The sequence below is a fragment of the Mustela nivalis genome, assembly GCF_964662115.1.
Source record: "Mustela nivalis genome assembly, chromosome: 5".
Taxonomy (NCBI): Eukaryota; Metazoa; Chordata; class Mammalia; order Carnivora; family Mustelidae; genus Mustela; species Mustela nivalis.
Genome location: NC_139024.1, coordinates 72333266 through 72339265, shown reverse-complemented (window position 1 = coordinate 72339265; position 6000 = coordinate 72333266). Strand labels below are relative to the sequence as shown.

Genomic DNA, 6000 nt, shown 5'->3' with positions numbered 1-6000 from the left:
GGATTGCCCCTCTCAGGCTGGCTAATTCCTGGGGGTGATGGACAACTTGCCTAAAACCTGACTCTAATGTATAGATGGATGGACTCTAGGCTGTGCCCTAACTCACCCTCTTATCTCTCATACACCAAGCCAATATTTCCTCTGCCCTAAATCATTCGAAGGCCAGACACCAGGAAACCAGAGACTACCCTTATTGCCTAACGTCAATGCTGGAATGTTTCTTCTGCCCTGTCTGGTCTTTGCCAAGGAAATCCCAATAAAGATCAAACCATACCTTCCTCCACTCCTGTCATCTGGCTCCTGATCATCCTGGTGTTTCCCATGAGTCCTGGTATGGTGTAGCATGTCCTCTTCTTTCCGGAAATAGTAATAATAAATTCTTCTTTCTTTTTTTAAAGATCTTATTTATTTATATATTTGACAGAGAGAGACACAGAGAGAGAGTGTACAAGCAGGGGAAATGGTAGAGAGAGAGAGGGAAAAGTGATCTCCCTGCGGGAGTCCATCACAGGACTCTGGGATCATGACCTGAGCTGAAGGCAGATGCTTAACTGACTGAGACATCCAGATGTTCATAAATTCTTCTTTCAATGACATTGGCCTCTCCATGTTTTCTTTGTCATTATTTCCATAAACTAAACCCCAGGTATAATTTTTTAACACAAGTGTGGTCCAATGGATAATAGCTCTCTTGCCATGCTGGTTGCACAAGTCTGAGAACCAAACAGGTTTTTCCAGATGCTCCAGGTAGCAACAGAGGCACAGAAACTTAGGGCAGTAGGTCCAAGGTTCAAGGAGTGACTAAAAGTAGCCCACAAGTTTCACATGCACAAAACAAATCAGAGTCCATTTGGAACTGGTCCTAGCAGGGGTGGACGCCTTCAGAATAGAGGCTAAGAGGATTCAGGGGTGAGGCATAGGAGACACCAATTCAAAATTCCTGCACTGTGACCTGAATCCTGGGCCATAATTAGGAATATGCAGGCCATGGGCTCATGCATGCCCAGCCCTTCTCTAAATGCATGTACTGTGTGTTTGTTATAATCAAGTGAGCTGACAGAGAGCTCTACCAGAAAACTGTTCCCAAGCCCCAGACTTCATTTGGCAGTTATTTATTGAGCAGTAACCTTATTCCTGATGCTCCATCACCACTGGTCGGCCATGGTGAACTGAGTAGGAGAGATGCTTGTCTTTGAGAAGTTGAACAAAGGATTACTGTTAAAGAAAATTAATAGTTAGTGAATGTAAGGAATTTGAATATGAAGTAGAAGAATTTTACCTTCTTTTAACTCACTCCCTGCCCTTCCCTTCAGTGTAAAATTGGGGCTTCTCTTTTTCTCTGTTGCATGCATTAGCATAGAGAATGATGGACTGGTATTCCAGTTGCTCTATGTCAGTTCCAAGTCTTATAATCTCAGCATTGCTTTCCTGTGGTGTAACCTTACTGCATGCAGAGGTGAACATCTGGTCCTTGTTGCTACACCCTGTGGAAATAATGGCATGAGGAGCCAAGTTGTTCTATGAGTAATGAATGTCTGTTTTCTGATCCAGAGACACCTTGTTTCCTGTCAAAAATAGTGTATGCCTAACAATACAATGTATGTTAATTTTAAAAAATAAAAAAATAAAAAAATAGTGTATGCATGAAACAATGAAATACACAATTATATATATATGAAATAATTCTTGGATATAAGGAAGAGATTCTATAAGGGACAGAGAACTGACGGGATAATGAGCCCCCTGCCAGTTCCTGCTTCATCGACTCCCAGGTATGAGGTAACACAGACTCCTGGAAGGATACTGAATCTCGTGACGTCCTGAATTGACTGATAACAGATCAATTCATAGGAAACAAAACAAGTACAAGAGATTAGGCCTAAGGGACACACTTTTATGGTTTTAAACTTTCTTTTCTTTTTTACTGCAAATTTTGCTTAAACCCATTGGTTGAATTCAGCGTGTGAAAGAATGCGATCACAGCTGCTAGGCAATTGTGAGTTTCGTGTAACTGTAAACATTTTTGTGTTCATTCATCCTTCTCTAAATCATAGCAATAAATGACTGTGGTTCCAAAATAATTTTTTTAAATTTTCAATAAACCACAACTCCCCTCCTCAACCTCCATATACAACATCATCATCTTTCCTAAATAAGTTCTAATTTGCCCATTTCTTCCTCTCTGAGCCCAACACTTTCCACTTCTCTAAAATAATGTCTATGAAATGTCACTTTCCTGTGGCCACTATAATCAATTAGGCCAATTCACTTTTTCTTCCACTTAAATTTGCTGCTTTTTCTTCATTTCCATAACTTTTTCACTAAATCATAGGCCAGATATTTGGTAGAATGTTCCACAACTTGGGTTGTCTTATGTTTATTCATAATTAGATATATTAGATATATTCTGCATCTTTGGCAGAAATATCACTTAATTTGATATTGTATTCTTTCAGTGCATCAGGTAAGAGAACACAAATTTGTCTCATTACTTATGATGTTCACTTGTTTAAGGTTGTGTCTACCAGGTTTCTCCAATGAAATCATGTTCTTCTTTATATTTGTTATATATGTATGTGCATATTAATGTTTTACTTTATTATTTGTTATTGTGTATGTTTCATATTTGTTTCTTATACTGTTATATTTATTTTATTTAATATATATTATATATGTATTTTTATATACTGTATATCATGCATATGTATCATACGTATATACATATATAAGTATGTATATGTTTACATTATATATACACACATGTATGTTATAGATATGTATTTGGAAGGTGTTTTGAACCTATGTAAATATCCTTTTTAAATGTATTCATTTATTTATGTGTATCTCTATGTATTGTTCTGTTATTTTATTCAATGGGTTTTAATTTTCCGTTGTCTCAGTATTGACCAGTGGAAGCCCCTTTGACAATATATCCATCCATTTTAGAACACTTCATTGTTTTCTGGACTAACAAGGCATTCCAAGCTTATAATTTTCTATACCTGCCTCAAGCATAAACAGCCATTTCTCTAAGGCATCCTATTCCATTTATCAGTAAATGATACTTTGAAGTCACGATCTGATGTGTTTATCATTTTGGGAATTTTGGGTCTCTACTCACAGACCACTCATGTGTCTCATCTAATCTATCTATATTGAAAACCATGAGATCCCTCCAATACCTCCAGTTCTAACTCAAGAGCATAGGGGTTATTTTAATTATCATACTTTTCATATTTGTAACATCCTTTTCCAATAATGGAAAAAAAGTCACTTCCATTATTTAATTAATTTTTCTGTACATAAGTCAATCTGTCATCAATGTCACAACTTTGTCCTTCATATGGATAACCTCTTCACCCTATTTGGTCTCCAATATCCCATGCTATGTGGCCTCTATCACTGAATTCCCTCCTCATACTACTTGAACTCTGGCGGTCCATGCTGGGCCTCTCCTCTCTGGGAATATCTTTCTAGCCAGGTTTAAACTCTTCTTACATTGAGACTCCTCTTTGTGGGTACACTTTCTTCACTTTACTTGGGTTCTTGATCTTCAGACTAGGTTGTCTCCCCTTCTCCTATACCTATTTCCCATCTTACCTTGTTTCTCTAATCGGTTTTGCACCGAATTATTGGGAAAAAAAAGGGAAAGGAAGGGAAGGAGGAGCCTGGAATCATTTATAGCATCTTTTTTCTTTTATACCTCACAGCCAGTCTATTACCAAATTACATTGGCACTACATTCATAATATATCCAGGATAGAATTACTTATTGCCATGCTGTTATGGTCCAAGATAACAGCACATTTCTTTCAGATGATCTCAATAGTCTCCTTCTTGTTTTCCCATTACCTCTATAGTCTAGTTTAAACCAGAGAAGATACTTTTGTCACTCATTTGCTCAAAAGCCTTCTCTTTGTTCTTTACTCCATTATAAGCTTTTTTTTTTTTTTTAATAATCCTCACAATGAACTACAACAAGTTACACAATTTGCCCTTATACCTGAGTCCTAATCATTGGCCTCCCAAATGCAATATTGCTCTAAGTATACCTCCTACTTCTTTTCACCTTGTTTACTGGTCCTTTTCCTGCTCCCAATTTCCAGCCATAATACTTGCTCTTCCTCTTTGTCTGGAATAGTCTTACCCAAGATACCCTCCAGGCTCATTCCCTTTCACCTTCATCTTTGTTGAAATACCTCCTCCTTACCAAGATCTCACAGATGAATCTTTTTACATTTAAGATGCTTAATGTATTTTAACACTCCTTATCACTTTTCCCTAAGTTGTTATTTTTCTTTTGCATTAATATTTACTAAGACTATGAAGTTTGCTTATAATCCAATTCATGACTGAGACTATAACCTTCATGGAGTCAGAGATTTCATTTTTCCCATTACTACGTAAGTATGGCCAAGGAAGGTGACTCTTGTATAGCAGGTACAAATAAGTATTTTTTGAATAAAAAATTTTTTGTGTATATTAAATGAAATAAATTTTTGATACATAAATATATTAAAATACAAACTATAGTCTATCTAAACTTCTTTCTTCATGAAATCATAAACCATTCCAGGTAAGGGATAATATATTATTCATTTTTTTCCTCCAAAATTCACCGTAATTAGAACCACACTGTATCATTCAATAACACTTATTTATTTGTTTGCTAATCGATACTTTCTTAAATTAGTGGATTATTGAAACATTGTCTCTGAAATTCTGTAACATTTGGTAAGATCGCAAGGCTGTGTTTTCTTATAGTCCTTGCCTCTTTGACACATTGTGGTATCTAACAGTGAGGGTCCAGGGATTTTCCTGCAACTGCCATTTAATAATGGTTTTACTGATACAAGAAAGACTCATTATTTTGTTTTCTTTCCTTAAGTACTTCCTCTCTTCCTTGTTTATTTTCACTCCCTTATTCAGATTCCTTTCCTATAGTAAGTTGCATGATTTTAAGTAGATCCTAGTGTCAGAAAAATCAGAAAAATCTCCATTGAAAAAAAATCCCTGGAAGGGTTCAGTTTCCTAGGGAATGGAGAAGGCAAAGATATTTTTACTCAATCCTATTGAAAAATGGAAATTTTCAACTTAAAAAAATAATTAAAATATTCAAAATTCTTTTTTCTTTCTTTCCTTTTTTAAATTATTACGTTCAATTAGCCAACATATAGTATTTTGATTTGGGTCTTCTGGATTTATATGCTGAGACAGAGTTTGGGGTACAACACATTTACAGAGACCAACAAACCAGAAGAAGAGAAGTAAGTAGAACTGGACAGAGATACAAGGCAAACTGTGATGCAGACCCTCCCCCTACCCAAAGCCACAGCCAACCCAAGAGGGATCTTAGGAGGGAATATTGCTGAGTATAGGCTTGCATGAGAGAATAGAATCCATGGGAGCCTCAGGCTTAAAGTCATGTCTTATGCAATAAAATGTTCTTCTCCATGGGCCATGGGTCTTCCTGGGTATTTGCTAGAGTTTGGGGACAAGGCAGGAACCAAAAAAGGCTCTCTTTTGGTGTGTGCCTGGAGGAAGGGAGACTGCCAGAAAGGCACACCCCACTCAGAGCTTTCTCCTCATATCTACTCAATGGCACAAAATCCTTAATCTGCTGGTAGAGAGGCAGCAAGTCTGACTGCCTTATTCAATGGGGAGAAGGCACAGAAAAAAAAAAAAATCCTAGCTTTGTGGGAAAGGAATCATCCTGACTTTAGCTCTTTAGAAATGCTTACCTTTAAGTGGGGTTCAGTCACTGCTAAAGTTCTGGCTTGGAGAATCAGCAATAAAGACCTGACTAAGGCCCAGGATGAACCAGGATAATGGAGAATGACCTGCATATCTATCCCAGGCTAACAAGCATCAAATAACAAACTTCTAACCTTAGAGGAAGAGAAAAAACATAAAAAACCATAAAGAGACCCTCATTGTGGCACAAGCTGATGCAGAAAAAAATCTAAAGCTGAGGATGGATGAGCATTGTTGAGAATTCTC

At 37.0% G+C, this 6000-nt stretch overlaps 1 pseudogene across 1 annotated transcript in view; it reads right to left on the bottom strand.

Moving 5' to 3' along the window:
* Positions 1-656: 656 nt before the first annotated feature.
* Positions 657-6000, bottom strand: part of LOC309865137 (protein LEG1 homolog) — a 28787-nt pseudogene continuing 23443 nt past the window's right edge. The window contains exons 6-7 of the transcript in view: positions 1295-1484; positions 657-801 (exon numbers count right to left, since the gene is read on the bottom strand). The product of the transcript in view is annotated as a protein LEG1 homolog (transcript). The remainder of the gene's footprint in view (positions 802-1294; positions 1485-6000) is intronic.